We start from the raw sequence: 18,851 nt of genomic DNA, 5'->3' as shown, positions 1-18,851 counted from the left end.
CTTGTAACTGACACACAGTTCTTCATTGAATAAAAGTAAACCACCGAATTGGGTAATTCCCAGGTACAAGACTGCTCGTAAGCAGTTGAACTTTCCGTTTTAGATTAACATCAACAAATTGAGAACAGATAATTCGAGAGCAGTAACAACACCCACATCAGACTGACTTACAAGCAAAAAATTACATTGAAAAGGCAACTTAATTAATAACCTGCCAGAAATCGTATTAGTGTGTATCTAGTTAAAGTCCCGTTGTTAATAGAGAGATCTTCAGCGGTATCCCATTGCACATTGTGCGATAGACGAAGACCCTTGTTTGTAAACAATTTACTTCTCTTTTATATTTTTTAACGGTTAGCAGCCGTACGGTGTTCTTTGAAGGCTGGACTTCTTAGTATCGTTTTAGCGCTTCTCTGACGTTAATAGGACGTTGTGTTCCTGTCCTGGATTTGATTATACTCTGCTGCTACAACTCGAAATCTTCTATCATTGCTCGCGGAACTCGTACATGAGGCCATCTTTGGCAATTGACTGTGTTCGTTGGTTGGTTGTTTGGGGAAGGAGACCAGACAGCGTGGTCATCGGTCTCATCGGATTAGGGAAGGAAGTCGGCCGTGCCCTTTCAGAGGAACCATCCCGGCATTTGCCTGGAATGATTTAGGGAAATCACGGAAATTCTAAATCAGGATGGCCGGACGCGGGATTGAACCGTCGTCCTCCCGAATGCAAGTCCAGTGTCTAACCACTGCGCCACCTCGCTCGGTGACTGTGCTCGTATATTACAAATATTGTGAGGCTGGTCTAAGATTTTCAATTTTCTCAAGCAGTTTAATGCTGTTTTGTTCAACCAACTAACCTATCATGACTTCATTAAGTTCATTATGTAGGTCTCTGGCTCTAGACCATCGGAGTTATTTGAAAATGTGTCTTAAGCATCTCTTTCATATGACTTGAATATATTTGTCTGGAGTACTGTGCCCCAAAACGAACTTCTGTATGTCTTGGCCTTATCGTGACTGCCTTATAACTTCTTATTTTTGTATTGACTTTCAGGTTTTCGCTGTCTAGTAAGGGAGGTAGGGCATCAATTAGTCTGATCGTCTTCTCTTTCTTAACTTGTATGTGTAAGTTGAATACAAATTTATTGTCTAATAATACACCTAGGTATTTTACGTGGTTGGTCCCCTGTATCTGTCTGTTACTGATTTGTTGTGTGCCCCTCAGGTCTGGTCTTCTTGTGGAGAACAGGACTAAGCGTTTCTTATCAGCACTTAGACGCACCATGTTATATTTTGTCCGGTGCTCTGTGACAGTTAGATTGCCTCTAAAGGCGGCCTATGGCTGCATTCACTCTGCCACGACATCGTTTGCAAAATACTCCAGCTTACTAGTTTATAAATTGTGACAGACCGGAGACGACATGTAAAAGTGTATCATTTATTAGCTATCAGCTGTTATGGATATCGTTAAATCTTCTTTTTATTTCATCTCTTCTTTGCACTACACGCGTAATAACAAGAATGGTATTCCGTATTATCTGTTTGTTCGTCACAGTGTCTGGATATACTATGCTACTATTATTTTATTATGTAAGTCCTAGGTGAAGACTGATTTTGTCACAACTATAGCTATGCTGTTTGCCTAGGTGGACGCTGCTGATAATGAAAAACCTCGTAAAGAAGTGGAGGAGGGGGCAGCCGAGGATCTCAACAGCCATGCTTCGGTTGCTGCTTCCAGAAACTGAAGAAAGGATTTATTTGTTCCAATAGTTCTTGTTTGTTTCGAGTTTTTTCTTCTCTTCGAGTTATTTGCACAGTTTTGTTCTTTGTTCTTGTGTTCGAGTTTATTTTTGTTGAGTTTTGAATTTTCATTACCAATCTTTTTCTCATTTATATACAAAAAATAAATCTTTGGTTTTTCGTCAACTGTTGTCTAGTTCTTTACGTGTGTTACTGTAAAATGATAGTTCACGAACACACTTTCTAAGAAGTTCATTTTCCTGTATTTAATATCAATCAATAATATACTTTCTAAGAAGTTCATTTTCCTGTATTTAATACCAATCAATAATATACGCTTTGCATTGTGGAAACTAATCAAAGATAGCAATTTAAAATAAAACAACACAGCCTGCTGTCAACCGAATGCCAAACACGTAAGCCCCTCGTCCACAGCACCAAATACATTGCCACCTCACGGCTGGGCCATTTTATGTAGTCTTATAGACGTGGGTATAGTACACTTCTCATTTCGTAGACAGCCAGATGCCATTCAGAGAAATAATATTCAGAGAAAGAATATACAACATCGATTCGATTTGTACTTCATGGGATTGTGAAGATGGGACTAGTACCCCAAAAATCGATAATGGAAAGGTGTATATATATATATATATATATATATATATATATATATATTACCACCAAGCACTACGATGTGCATTCAAGACAGTCTAAGACACTTGAAAACCTCAGTACAGTGCCATAAATAGGGTAAACATGTACCTCCGACAGTGGCCCATATTTTAGCTTAGTTTACTATACCACGTTCACTTCACAATGACACATTTCATAAGATACTGAGAAGCTCAATTTAATTTTATATTTTTTAGAGTGGGTTCGATGAGTGTGTGTAATGAGGTGTAACACCATTTCTCCAATGACTATGGGTAAAATCATGGCCTGGAAATTTGTCCACATTTGTGAACAACTTATATGGGGGTATATACAAGCTATAAGATATCCGTTGGATAAAACATTGATGGAACTTTTCGAAGAACTCTCATAATCTACTTTCTCCTACGAAGCTTACTTCCATGTAGCAGATGCGTACATATCTGAAGATTGCGCGTTCGTACCGATATAAATCGGCGCCTTCAGTCTGATGTTTGGGAGATCTGTAATATATTTTCTGTGATTCTCCATACGACTTCCAAGAGTACCGTACCTTTCTACTCGTAGTTTGTTTAGGAATATTGTATACATGCTCTATACGAATTTCTCACTTCCATCTACCGTTGATACACGGGGTAGCTACTACAGGAAAGGCAGTTAGAACAAGTTCAACTGTTAATAAATGGCAAGCTCTCAGGGAAGATGTTTGTCTCCCATTATTTTCAGGTATGGTTAGCTGTATGGTTCAGTGTGCATAATACATACGCATTAATGTAAGAGTACAATTTTTATTCGCTATAGACATGGAAAGTGTTGGCTTTTTAACGTCGGTTTAAAATTAATTGCACTGCATCTTGCCAAGATCACACCAAAATTGCGATTTTATCCAGTGTATGCAGCCATGAATATCCCCTAGTGCAGAACTGGGTCATAGGTCGGCACATAATGATTTTAGCTCTGTTAATCCTGGCTCTGCTTGATCTTTGTTATTTTTAGTGTACGCCAGCTGCACTGACCTCACGTTATTCATAACTTTGACTGAGGTCATTTGCGTAAACCTGTACGGCATCCACTGAATGCGACCAGAACCTTCGGAGGAGAGGTAATGTAGCTTGGCATATATGACTTCCGAACTGGCAACCTAATAGAGAGATGAAAAGGCCAACGCCTATTGAGCCGATATGTTGCGTCCGAACAGCGGTGGAACGTATGAATGGACCATAGCACGGCGTAAAGTTCACAAAAGTGTCTCTGTCGCTGAAATAAAAATAGAAAAAATTTGGAGGAAGACTGCGATGAACGTTCTTTGAACTATTGGTTTGTTGATACACACGTCTCACTTTTGCTACTCGAAATACACGGAATGCATACAGTGAATGTAAAAACTATTTCGGTACCAACATATTCCTGATGCGAAACTAATCCAGCAGACAAACTACTAAGCTAACAAAACACAGACTACATAGCTATGTGGTGTAAGAATAATTTTCCTGGTGGAGTAGAAGACAGAAACAAATACGCTACATAAGATAAAATTGTAACGAGTCGTCCGTTTCGTCGGTCCGCAAGTGTTTGAAAGCACAAGAAAAAGTACGGTAGTTAAATGCTTTCTTAAACTATTCGTCGATTCAATTTGAATGCCATTCTCGAGTGACTCAACGAATAACAAGCGCTTCTGACACTTCGCAATGCATAAGTAACCGCAGTAAATAAATAAAAGAAGAAATATCACAAGAAATCAATCTCTATCTCACAGTAAATATTAATGCCCTACTTCAGAAAAAAAACCAATAGCTCCAATTATGTCATGAGGCTGACTATATGTCTTACAGTGAAATGTGCTTCAGCAACCAACTAAAGAAAAAGTGCCTGCAATTAGCCAATATATTGGAACCGAAATAAAGGCTTCTGTTATGGATCATAATAAAACAGCCTATGTTCAGACAACCAAGCAAAGAGAATGACATACATTACAAGCAAATCATGGTTGCTGTATGCGCGAAATTTTAATGAAACGCAATGCATCAAAAAATCAATAGATTCCAATACTTGGTGATGCGTATGATGTTTACAGGAACAAACTGAAACAGACATTTGAAACTCTGGCAGTGAATGTGAGTATAGTGAGGTAGCAAACAGTTATCGTGTCAGACATCCCTTACAGAAATCATCAAATAGATTCTTCTTGGGTAAAAGGCATTCAAGAAGCAAGGCAGTGCGTAAAGAAATATTTGCGAGTCAGTTGGGTATGTATGTTTCTTCTGTTTGCTTTATATCTCCTCTGTTAAGTACAAATGCCTGCTGATCGCTTCTTTCCTCATTCCATGGTGATACTGTAATGGACATTTTCTCCGCCAACAAACGAAGTGCATTTTCAGTGGTTCATTAAATATGTAACGAAAATGTGATATAAGTTATACCACTAGTTCTTTTGTTATTCTGTATTTAAGTGTAAATTAAATTGAAGTATTTTAGATATTCTAATGTTACAAGCCCTTTGGACTGTATGCAGTTTACAAGTATAGAGATCGCCTTCGCCTAGCAGGAAAATTATCTGTGCAAAATTTTGATAAGGAGGAATCGAAAAATGGTTGGGGTCAGTCGCTGATGGGGCTCGGTAACCTAATGACGAACAGACAGGACAAGAAATTCAACCAGTGAGAAAGAGTGATAGTTTCGAGGAAAGTGAGGGAGTTTCTTTGTGACGAAAGTCACAAGATTTTATGTAGAGCATAGAATTATCGTAACGATTAGAAGAATGCTGTTTGACCATGCAGAGACGAACAGAGTTTTAAGAATAGACACCGATGTTAACGTTATAAACGAAGAAGAGGATATGCAAGACAAGAAGATTTCAAGCAAAACGATAGAAAGAAAAAATATCAAAATAGGCGATTCATGACTGTAAAATTTGACAGTGAATAAATGCATGAGAAATGAAAAATCAAGCCATCAGAAGTATGAGAAGAACTAGCAGTCATCACAGAATGCTAGCGTACAGTGAATATGCTGAGGCTGAGTACACTGAATAGTTATCAGCTTTATTTTGATTGAGGGAAAACTATGAACGTCAATAGTAATGTGGATGGTGTTGTGAAAAGTGACTGTTTAGCAGGGTACCATGTTTATAGAATTTGGTCTGAGAATTGACTGTCTATTAAAAAATTACCTGTAATGAGGACCAAATGAAACATTATTTGAAGAGTGTTCCTCAACACAGATTTTGTGCAGACGTTAATTATAATTAGAGACATTTAAAAGACTTTGAAATGTTATCCAAAAGAACAATTGTTGAGCTGATATATTTTTATATTCACTGAAACAAAGATCTGCCTTTCAATTAAATGTTGTTTTCATGCTATTAGAGAGTGTACGATTTCTGTATAGTCAATATTTCTCTTGTACTTTAAATTGCAACAGTTGGTGTTGGTTAAGTCCTGCATAAATTTTGCCCTCATGCGAAAATGAATATTTCTCAATTATTATACTGAGGTCGGGCTACTCTCAGTGGCGATTCTCAGACCCCGACACTAAAATCGAACAGTGTACTTTATATTTGATGTTTGAAATAGTCAGTTTGTCAGAAAAGCTTCAGGACAGGGTTTTTAAAGAATAGAAAACTGCGCTTGGCAAGTCATGATCCTAGCTCCGAACTAAGTAGTCCCCGTGGCTACCTACCAGCGGTTACTAACGTTGCTGGAGGACTTGGAAGCAAGCGGGGAAATTTTCAGTTGTGGTGCTTCTAAGTTCATTTCTCAAAGCTTGTAGGATGTCTGCGATATCTTGATGCAACTTTCCATTCAGTCACCTCTTCATTCGCGGAAACAAGGAAAAAATTTGAAGGGGAGAGATCGGGCGAATATGGTGGATGTGGGATGTCAATAATAGAATGACAGAACAGATACTCGATAACAGATGAAGCAGTGAGGTGTCTTGCGTTGTCATGCAGTAAGAAGTAATCTTGTGAATGCCGCAAATTACGGCAGCGATGTCGAATTGCTTGTCGCAAACCTTTCAAGACTTCGATGTAACCAGTTTTGTTCACTGTTTGACCTGGAGGAACATACTAGAGGCGAACTAATCCTTTAGTATCAAAGAATGTGTTCAACATTGTCTTTGTTCTCGAAGATTGTCGTTTGCTACCGGTATCACCAAACTTAATCACTAACAATAATTTTTGACAGAAATGTAGAATGACTCCATCCAAAACTTCAGCAGAATCTCTTCGTCTTCCCTCTTTCTGTTCGTCTCTTAGTGTTTGAGTTACGAGTTTGCAGTAATTTTCCCTTTGCCTAAATCTTCGCATAAAATCTCAAGACACATCAAGATTCAAATTGAGTTCTCCTGATGTCCCACGCACAGCTGCAAGTGGCTTGGAATAAAAGCCTTACACGCTCCTCGTTTGCATCGCTATGTGCTGTAGACGGGCGACCAGATCGTGTTCGTCTTGATTCGAATCTCTGTCTTCACGAAACCCTTTATGTTCTTGAAAGTGCCTCGCCTGCATTTATTGCCCAGTTTCACTAGAGGTTTTCCAGAGCTTGATGCAGAACTTTACACTCACTCTTTGCTCATGATCAGTATCCATTGTGTTAGCGTAAATAATGTGCCAAAAACCCAAACAGTGTGTTGCTAAGCACACCACTGTCACATCGTTAGTTTGTACGGTAACATGACAGAGATCATTTCAGGAATGAACACATGCCAGGTAACATAAAAACAACATTTGTCCTTTTTAGTATTGCAAACTCAGAAACAAAAAACCTTGTCCTAGAATTTTTCTCACAAAGGGAGAGATTTAAAATATTTACTGCTGGTTAACTTTTCCTTTTACTGAAGGAGATTGAATGTTTCTAGAATCTAGCTTTCCTCTGATTAGTAAGATATGAGTAGTAGTTGTGCGTTAATAGATAATATGATTAACTAACTGTGGCGAGCTTGTAATACCACAAAACGCGTAATCAGATTGATGCAGCTGCCCTCTCAATAAAGTAGCTTAATAAAACAGAAAGTATTGTATTTCTGAATATTCATTATGGGCAACTAGTTCTGAATGAAATACAAATTGAATTGACCACGAGAGTATTTAACTTGTTACTTCCACTCAAGGCTTCGAAGAAAGCTTGTTTAGCAATACATGTTGACTCACAAAAACTGTGCTTTATTTAACATTGGTATGGATTTGAAATAAAATGTATAAGATTTATTACTTTGAATATTATCGTGCATCATATACACAAAATTCCCCATAGTGACGTCACCTAAAGTAACATGTATCACATGTTGTCCTTAGCACACCCCTACAAAAATCAGTTTATCAACGGATATTAGAAGTCATGTCAGGTACAGCTTATTTGGTGAATGAAATACCGACTTGCTGAAGCCAACCGCAAGATAAACCCATTTCATAAACAGAACGCAAGCTATTTCAAAGAATCGTATTCATTGAGAGTCACTCTGTCCTGAGACAGACAAATTTGCTCCAACCAACATGGCCTGCACACTGCCAGCATTTTGTAGTGCATAATGGTTAGATATGCCCAGGAGAGATTTGTTCTTAATAAAATGCCTGACACCTACCAACTATTGCTGATTCACACACACACACACACACACACACACACATATATATATATATATATATATATATATATATATATATATATATGTGTGTGTGTGTGTGTGTGTGTGTGTGTGTAGAGGCACAAACCTGTTCCTGTGTGTATGTGAAAGCAGCAATAATTTCCATGTGTCGTATATATTCCTCAGCATGTGTAAATGCAGGCACTTTCAACAACACATTATTTCACGCTATTTCAGGAACAGGTTTGTGCCTCTACACACACACACACACACACACACACACACACCCACACACCCACATATATATATATATATATATATATATATATATATATATATGTGTGTGTGTGTGTGTGTGTGTGTGTGTGTAGAGGCACAAACCTGTTCCTGAAATAGCGTGAAATAATGTGTTGTTGAAAGTGCCTGCATTTACACATGCTGAGGAATATATACGACACATGGAAATTATTGCTGCTTTCACATACACACAGGAACAGGTTTGTGCCTCTACACACACACACACACACACACACACACATATATATATATATATATATATATATATATATATATATATATATATATATGTGTGTGTGTGTGTGTGTGTGTGTGAATCAGCAATAGTTGGTAGGTGTCAGGCATTTTATTAAGAACAAATCTCTCCTGGGCATATCTAACCATTATGCACTACAAAATGCTGGCAGTGTGCAGGCCATGTTGGTTGGAGCAAATTTGTCTGTCTCAGGACAGAGTGACTCTCAATGAATACGATTCTTTGAAATAGCTTGCGTTCTGTTTATGAAATGGGTTTATCTTGCGGTTGGCTTCAGCAAGTCGGTATTTCATTCACCAAATAAGCTGTACCTGACATGACTTCTAATATCCGTTGATAAACTGATTTTTGTAGGGGTGTGCTAAGGACAACATGTGATACATGTTACTTTAGGTGACGTCACTATGGGGAATTTTGTGTATATGATGCACGATAATATTCAAAGTAATAAATCTTATACATTTTATTTCAAATCCATACCAATGTTAAATAAAGCACAGTTTTTGTGAGTCAACATGTATTGCTAAACAAGCTTTCTTCGAAGCCTTGAGTGGAAGTAACAAGTTAAATACTCTCGTGGTCAATTCAATTTGTATTTCATTCAGAACTAGTTGCCCATAATGAATATTCAGAAATACAATACTTTCTGTTTTATTAAGCTACTTTATTGAGAGGGCAGCTGCATCAATCTGATTACACGTTTTGTGGTATTACAAGCTCGCCACAGTTAGTTAATCATATTATCTATTAACGCACAACTACTACTCATATCTTACTAATCAGAGGAAAGCTAGATTCTAGAAACATTCAATCTCCTTCAGTAAAAGGAAAAGTTAACCAGCAGTAAATATTTTAAATCTCTCCCTTTGTGAGAAAAATTCTAGGACAAGGTTTTTTGTTTCTGAGTTTGCAATACTAAAAAGGACAAATGTTGTTTTTATGTTACCTGGCATGTGTTCATTCCTGAAATGATCTCTGTCATGTTACCGTACAAACTAACGATGTGACAGTGGTGTGCTTAGCAACACACTGTTTGGGTTTTTGGCACATTATTTACGCTAACACAATGGATACTGATCATGAGCAAAGAGTGAGTGTAAAGTTCTGCATCAAGCTCTGGAAAACCTCTAGTGAAACTGGGCAATAAATGCAGGCGAGGCACTTTCAAGAACATAAAGGGTTTCGTGAAGACAGAGATTCGAATCAAGACGAACACGATCTGGTCGCCCGTCTACAGCACATAGCGATGCAAACGAGGAGCGTGTAAGGCTTTTATTCCAAGCCACTTGCAGCTGTGCGTGGGACATCAGGAGAACTCAATTTGAATCTTGATGTGTCTTGAGATTTTATGCGAAGATTTAGGCAAAGGGAAAATTACTGCAAACTCGTAACTCAAACACTAAGAGACGAACAGAAAGAGGGAAGACGAAGAGATTCTGCTGAAGTTTTGGATGGAGTCATTCTACATTTCTGTCAAAAATTATTGTTAGTGATTAAGTTTGGTGATACCGGTAGCAAACGACAATCTTCGAGAACAAAGACAATGTTGAACACATTCTTTGATACTAAAGGATTAGTTCGCCTCTAGTATGTTCCTCCAGGTCAAACAGTGAACAAAACTGGTTACATCGAAGTCTTGAAAGGTTTGCGACAAGCAATTCGACATCGCTGCCGTAATTTGCGGCATTCACAAGATTACTTCTTACTGCATGACAACGCAAGACACCTCACTGCTTCATCTGTTATCGAGTATCTGTTCTGTCATTCTATTATTGACATCCCACATCCACCATATTCGCCCGATCTCTCCCCTTCAAATTTTTTCCTTGTTTCCGCGAATGAAGAGGTGACTGAATGGAAAGTTGCATCAAGATATCGCAGACATCCTACAAGCTTTGAGAAATGAACTTAGAAGCACCACAACTGAAAATTTCCCCGCTTGCTTCCAAGTCCTCCAGCAACGTTAGTAACCGCTGGTAGGTAGCCACGGGGACTACTTAGTTCGGAGCTAGGATCATGACTTGCCAAGCGCAGTTTTCTATTCTTTAAAAACCCTGTCCTGAAGCTTTTCTGACAAACTGACTATTTCAAACATCAAATATAAAGTACACTGTTCGATTTTAGTGTCGGGGTCTGAGAATCGCCACTGAGAGTAGCCCGACCTCAGTATAATAATTGAGAAATATTCATTTTCGCATGAGGGCAAAATTTATGCAGGACTTAACCAACACCAACTGTTGCAATTTAAAGTACAAGAGAAATATTGACTATACAGAAATCGTACACTCTCTAATAGCATGAAAACAACATTTAATTGAAAGGCAGATCTTTGTTTCAGTGAATATAAAAATATATCAGCTCAACAATTGTTCTTTTGGATAACATTTCAAAGTCTTTTAAATGTCTCTAATTATAATTAACGTCTGCACAAAATCTGTGTTGAGGAACACTCTTCAAATAATGTTTCATTTGGTCCTCATTACAGGTAATTTTTTAATAGACAGTCAATTCTCAGACCAAATTCTATAAACATGGTACCCTGCTAAACAGTCACTTTTCACAACACCATCCACATTACTATTGACGTTCATAGTTTTCCCTCAATCAAAATAAAGCTGATAACTATTCAGTGTACTCAGCCTCAGCATATTCACTGTACGCTAGCATTCTGTGATGACTGCTAGTTCTTCTCATACTTCTGATGGCTTGATTTTTCATTTCTCATGCATTTATTCACTGTCAAATTTTACAGTCATGAATCGCCTATTTTGATATTTTTTCTTTCTATCGTTTTGCTTGAAATCTTCTTGTCTTGCATATCCTCTTCTTCGTTTATAACGTTAACATCGGTGTCTATTCTTAAAACTCTGTTCGTCTCTGCATGGTCAAACAGCATTCTTCTACTCGTTACGATAATTCTATGCTCTACATAAAATCTTGTGACTTTCGTCACAAAGAAACTCCCTCACTTTCCTCGAAACTATCACTCTTTCTCACTGGTTGAATTTCTTGTCCTGTCTGTTCGTCATTAGGTTACCGAGCCCCATCAGCGACTGACCCCAACCATTTTTCGATTCCTCCTTATCAAAATTTTGCACAGATAATTTTCCTGCTAGGCGAAGGCGATCTCTATACTTGTAAACTGCATACAGTCCAAAGGGCTTGTAACATTAGAATATCTAAAATACTTCAATTTAATTTACACTTAAATACAGAATAACAAAAGAACTAGTGGTATAACTTATATCACATTTTCGTTACATATTTAATGAACCACTGAAAATGCACTTCGTTTGTTGGCGGAGAAAATGTCCATTACAGTATCACCATGGAATGAGGAAAGAAGCGATCAGCAGGCATTTGTACTTAACAGAGGAGATATAAAGCAAACAGAAGAAACATACATACCCAACTGACTCGCAAATATTTCTTTACGCACTGCCTTGCTTCTTGAATGCCTTTTACCCAAGAAGAATCTATTTGATGATTTCTGTAAGGGATGTCTGACACGATAACTGTTTGCTACCTCACTATACTCACATTCACTGCCAGAGTTTCAAATGTCTGTTTCAGTTTGTTCCTGTAAACATCATACGCATCACCAAGTATTGGAATCTATTGATTTTTTGATGCATTGCGTTTCATTAAAATTTCGCGCATACAGCAACCATGATTTGCTTGTAATGTATGTCATTCTCTTTGCTTGGTTGTCTGAACATAGGCTGTTTTATTATGATCCATAACAGAAGCCTTTATTTCGGTTCCAATATATTGGCTAATTGCAGGCACTTTTTCTTTAGTTGGTTGCTGAAGCACATTTCACTGTAAGACATATAGTCAGCCTCATGACATAATTGGAGCTATTGGTTTTTTTTCTGAAGTAGGGCATTAATATTTACTGTGAGATAGAGATTGATTTCTTGTGATATTTCTTCTTTTATTTATTTACTGCGGTTACTTATGCATTGCGAAGTGTCAGAAGCGCTTGTTATTCGTTGAGTCACTCGAGAATGGCATTCAAATTGAATCGACGAATAGTTTAAGAAAGCATTTAACTACCGTACTTTTTCTTGTGCTTTCAAACACTTGCGGACCGACGAAACGGACGACTCGTTACAATTTTATCTTATGTAGCGTATTTGTTTCTGTCTTCTACTCCACCAGGAAAATTATTCTTACACCACATAGCTATGTAGTCTGTGTTTTGTTAGCTTAGTAGTTTGTCTGCTGGATTAGTTTCGCATCAGGAATATGTTGGTACCGAAATAGTTTTTACATTCACTGTATGCATTCCGTGTATTTCGAGTAGCAAAAGTGAGACGTGTGTATCAACAAACCAATAGTTCAAAGAACGTTCATCGCAGTCTTCCTCCAAATTTTTTCTATTTTTATTTCAGCGACAGAGACACTTTTGTGAACTTTACGCCGTGCTATGGTCCATTCATACGTTCCACCGCTGTTCGGACGCAACATATCGGCTCAATAGGCGTTGGCCTTTTCATCTCTCTATTAGGTTGCCAGTTCGGAAGTCATATATGCCAAGCTACATTACCTCTCCTCCGAAGGTTCTGGTCGCATTCAGTGGATGCCGTACAGGTTTACGCAAATGACCTCAGTCAAAGTTATGAATAACGTGAGGTCAGTGCAGCTGGCGTACACTAAAAATAACAAAGATCAAGCAGAGCCAGGATTAACAGAGCTAAAATCATTATGTGCCGACCTATGACCCAGTTCTGCACTAGGGGATATTCATGGCTGCATACACTGGATAAAATCGCAATTTTGGTGTGATCTTGGCAAGATGCAGTGCAATTAATTTTAAACCGACGTTAAAAAGCCAACACTTTCCATGTCTATAGCGAATAAAAATTGTACTCTTACATTAATGCGTATGTATTATGCACACTGAACCATACAGCTAACCATACCTGAAAATAATGGGAGACAAACATCTTCCCTGAGAGCTTGCCATTTATTAACAGTTGAACTTGTTCTAACTGCCTTTCCTGTAGTAGCTACCCCGTGTATCAACGGTAGATGGAAGTGAGAAATTCGTATAGAGCATGTATACAATATTCCTAAACAAACTACGAGTAGAAAGGTACGGTACTCTTGGAAGTCGTATGGAGAATCACAGAAAATATATTACAGATCTCCCAAACATCAGACTGAAGGCGCCGATTTATATCGGTACGAACGCGCAATCTTCAGATATGTACGCATCTGCTACATGGAAGTAAGCTTCGTAGGAGAAAGTAGATTATGAAAGTTCTTCGAAAAGTTCCATCAATGTTTTATCCAACGGATATCTTATAGCTTGTATATACCCCCATATAAGTTGTTCACAAATGTGGACAAATTTCCAGGCCATGATTTTACCCATAGTCATTGGAGAAATGGTGTTACACCTCATTACACACACTCATCGAACCCACTCTAAAAAATATAAAATTAAATTGAGCTTCTCAGTATCTTATGAAATGTGTCATTGTGAAGTGAACGTGGTATAGTAAACTAAGCTAAAATATGGGCCACTGTCGGAGGTACATGTTTACCCTATTTATGGCACTGTACTGAGGTTTTCAAGTGTCTTAGACTGTCTTGAATGCACATCGTAGTGCTTGGTGGTAATATATATATATATATATATATATATATATATATATATATATATATATATATATATATATATATATATATATATACCTTTCCATTATCGATTTTTGGGGTACTAGTCCCATCTTCACAATCCCATGAAGTACAAATCGAATCGATGTTGTATATTCTTTCTCTGAATATTATTTCTCTGAATGGCATCTGGCTGTCTACGAAATGAGAAGTGTACTATACCCACGTCTATAAGACTACATAAAATGGCCCAGCCGTGAGGTGGCAATGTATTTGGTGCTGTGGACGAGGGGCTTACGTGTTTGGCATTCGGTTGACAGCAGGCTGTGTTGTTTTATTTTAAATTGCTATCTTTGATTAGTTTCCACAATGCAAAGCGTATATTATTGATTGGTATTAAATACAGGAAAATGAACTTCTTAGAAAGTATATTATTGATTGATATTAAATACAGGAAAATGAACTTCTTAGAAAGTGTGTTCGTGAACTATCATTTTACAGTAACACACGTAAAGAACTAGACAACAGTTGACGAAAAACCAAAGATTTATTTTTTGTATATAAATGAGAAAAAGATTGGTAATGAAAATTCAAAACTCAACAAAAATAAACTCGAACACAAGAACAAAGAACAAAACTGTGCAAATAACTCGAAGAGAAGAAAAAACTCGAAACAAACAAGAACTATTGGAACAAATAAATCCTTTCTTCAGTTTCTGGAAGCAGCAACCGAAGCATGGCTGTTGAGATCCTCGGCTGCCCCCTCCTCCACTTCTTTACGAGGTTTTTCATTATCAGCAGCGTCCACCTAGGCAAACAGCATAGCTATAGTTGTGACAAAATCAGTCTTCACCTAGGACTTACATAATAAAATAATAGTAGCATAGTATATCCAGACACTGTGACGAACAAACAGATAATACGGAATACCATTCTTGTTATTACGCGTGTAGTGCAAAGAAGAGATGAAATAAAAAGAAGATTTAACGATATCCATAACAGCTGATAGCTAATAAATGATACACTTTTACATGTCGTCTCCGGTCTGTCACAATTTATAAACTAGTAAGCTGGAGTATTTTGCAAACGATGTCGTGGCAGAGTGAATGCAGCCATAGGCCGCCTTTAGAGGCAATCTAACTGTCACAGAGCACCGGACAAAATATAACATGGTGCGTCTAAGTGCTGATAAGAAACGCTTAGTCCTGTTCTCCACAAGAAGACCAGACCTGAGGGGCACACAACAAATCAGTAACAGACAGATACAGGGGACCAACCACGTAAAATACCTAGGTGTATTATTAGACAATAAATTTGTATTCAACTTACACATACAAGTTAAGAAAGAGAAGACGATCAGACTAATTGATGCCCTACCTCCCTTACTAGACAGCGAAAACCTGAAAGTCAATACAAAAATAAGAAGTTATAAGGCAGTCACGATAAGGCCAAGACATACAGAAGTTCGTTTTGGGGCACAGTACTCCAGACAAATATATTCAAGTCATATGAAAGAGATGCTTAAGACACATTTTCAAATAACTCCGATGGTCTAGAGCCAGAGACCTACATAATGAACTTAATGAAGTCATGATAGGTTAGTTGGTTGAACAAAACAGCATTAAACTGCTTGAGAAAATTGAAAATCTTAGACCAGCCTCACAATATTTGTAATATACGAGCACAGTCACCGAGCGAGGTGGCGCAGTGGTTAGACACTGGACTTGCATTCGGGAGGACGACGGTTCAATCCCGCGTCCGGCCATCCTGATTTAGAATTTCCGTGATTTCCCTAAATCATTCCAGGCAAATGCCGGGATGGTTCCTCTGAAAGGGCACGGCCGACTTCCTTCCCTAATCCGATGAGACCGATGACCACGCTGTCTGGTCTCCTTCCCCAAACAACCAACCAACGAACACAGTCAATTGCCAAAGATGGCCTCATGTACGAGTTCCGCGAGCAATGATAGAAGATTTCGAGTTGTAGCAGCAGAGTATAATCAAATCCAGGACAGGAACACAACGTCCTATTAACGTCAGAGAAGCGCTAAAACGATACTAAGAAGTCCAGCCTTCAAAGAACACCGTACGGCTGCTAACCGTTAAAAAATATAAAAGAGAAGTAAATTGTTTACAAACAAGGGTCTTCGTCTATCGCACAATGTGCAATGGGATACCGCTGAAGATCTCTCTATTAACAACGGGACTTTAACTAGATACACACTAATACGATTTCTGGCAGGTTATTAATTAAGTTGCCTTTTCAATGTAATTTTTTGCTTGTAAGTCAGTCTGATGTGGGTGTTGTTACTGCTCTCGAATTATCTGTTCTCAATTTGTTGATGTTAATCTAAAACGGAAAGTTCAACTGCTTACGAGCAGTCTTGTACCTGGGAATTACCCAATTCGGTGGTTTACTTTTATTCAATGAAGAACTGTGTGTCAGTTACAAGCATCGTTTGATTTCAGCTGTTACGAGTCCTCCGAAATTACCCATTTCCTCTCCTTCTCTAGTGCATATTTGCTTATTCAGTGCATTTTGCGGTTTCTGGGCACCCAACATAACTTAATGTAAATACGGAAATAAGTGATATTGTGCTGCGCGTCAGCGTATGAGGGAATCTGTTGCAGTGAAATGTTGGAATAGCGAGCGAAAACACAACTCACTGCCTGCCGGCGTATAGTGTAAAGTGCCACTGTATGCAGCTGCCTCACTGGTGAAGCGTACTACCTGGCTGAGGCGTGCCTCATTCCAGCCAGCGGGACGAAGTAAGGTGCTCGTTGGCGTCCTGATTAGGCACTTCCCTCTGATACACGTATTCCTGCTAAAGGGAGCTAATTTGGTCAGTGAGGTGGGGTGCGTTGTTTGGGTACTTCCTACAGCTGAAAGCAAAAGGAAATTTCTCAGGAGATGATTTATTTATGAACAAGAAAATAGGAATGCTGCCGAACAACGTAGTAGCCAGATGAACATGAGTAGCCAGATAAACATCAGTCCTACACCCACATGATGTTAGTACGATAGGCTGCTAGGTTGTACATCATTATAAGGTGGAAATAAATAAAGTTTAAATAGAAAAACATATTCATTGCATGTAAGGAGAAAACAAGTAATTGTGATGCAAGGCAGGAATTCGAGAGCAGGACAATATAAAATATAACAGAGCACCATGAGCTATGGGCAAGTAATTATATAGAAAGGCGCCTAGAAAAATGTGCACAGAAATCAGTTGAATTTGGTTTTCTTTTTAAAAAAAAGTGAAAGGAATCTATGTATCTTTTAGAAACCTGGAGATACCAGAAGACTTCAGAAGACTTTTGAGAGTTTCAAAGGGAGGTTTATGCAACCGCTGTTCAGAAAGGTTTACGTATTGCAAAAGATGACGAACGGTTGGTTTCGAGAGATGTGATCATGAGAGCTGCATAGGATCAAATGGAGGAAAAGACAACTCATCAGTAAAGAATTTTATTCACGAAAGAAGAAAATACCTAAATACAGGAAATTACGCCAGCAGATGTGAATACACAGGTTTAAAAATAATGGAGAAGAAACTCTAAACTTCACTGGGGGAATAATAGACGTCCCACACAGGAAAATTAAGAAAACTTTGGAGAAAATCACATAAATGAATACCTATGGATCAGATTGCAAGACAGTATGAAGCGAGAAAGGAAAGACTGAAACTGGGATACAGCCTGCGGACAGGTTCAACAAAGAGTACCAGCTTGAAGTAATTATTATCGAAAGGAAAGAGGAATTAGATGAGGGTATGAAGGAAAACATTATACTGTGAAAGGAATTTCACAGACCACTGAAAGACATATGTCGAAGAAGGACACCTAGAGTAGACAAAACTTCTTTACTGTTATTGGGATCATTGTGAGAAGCAAGAAAAAAAGAGTTCACCAGACATGTAGGACGAGCAAGCTTGGATACATACTCTCAGTCTTCAAAAATATGTAATGATCCCACTTCGAAAGTGGAAAAATTCCAAAAGAGTGTGAATGTTAATGGAATGGTTGGAAACACGAAATTATGATTAGACTGGCAAAAGATGAGGTTAGGTTCGAGAGGGATGTAGAGATGCACGAACCATTACGGACTCAATTCTACAACTTGGGAGATACACTGAAGCAAAACAAACGGACGTTCATACCTGCTGCATTTCTGAAGGTAACAAGGATAAAATGCGAGTCACGAATTAGACAGGCTTTTAGCTTATTCCACATGTTATTCAGTGTGGACACTCAGCAAGCAATACGGAAAGGAAACCGAAACTTGGAATGAATATTTTAGTTCTGGAAGAAAAAAAAAATAAAACTTTTGTTTAGTCGATGACAATGCAATTATATCAGAGACGGTACTTTACTTGAATTATCAGCTGAAAGAAATGGGTAACCTATTGAAAATATGTTGTTAGCTGAATGTTAAAAAAGCGAAAGTAAGGTAGTAAATGCAGTAGAATAAAATCGAAATTGTGAGCTACGGAGGGAAATGGATTAGGAAATGAGATTGAAAGTATCAAAAGAGTTTTGATACTTGGGTGGAAAAATAACAGATGGATGCTGAAGTGCAGAAGATGTAAAATTGAGAACGCCAATAGCATAATTCAATGTCACATGGTCTTTTCTGAAGGTATTTGTCTGCAGTCTAGCCTTGTACATGAGTGAAACGTGAACTGTAAGCAGTTCAG

The sequence above is a fragment of the Schistocerca serialis genome, chromosome 5 (genome assembly GCF_023864345.2).
Source record: "Schistocerca serialis cubense isolate TAMUIC-IGC-003099 chromosome 5, iqSchSeri2.2, whole genome shotgun sequence".
Lineage (NCBI taxonomy): Eukaryota > Metazoa > Arthropoda > Insecta > Orthoptera > Acrididae > Schistocerca > Schistocerca serialis.
Note: the sequence above shows the minus strand (reverse complement) of the source record.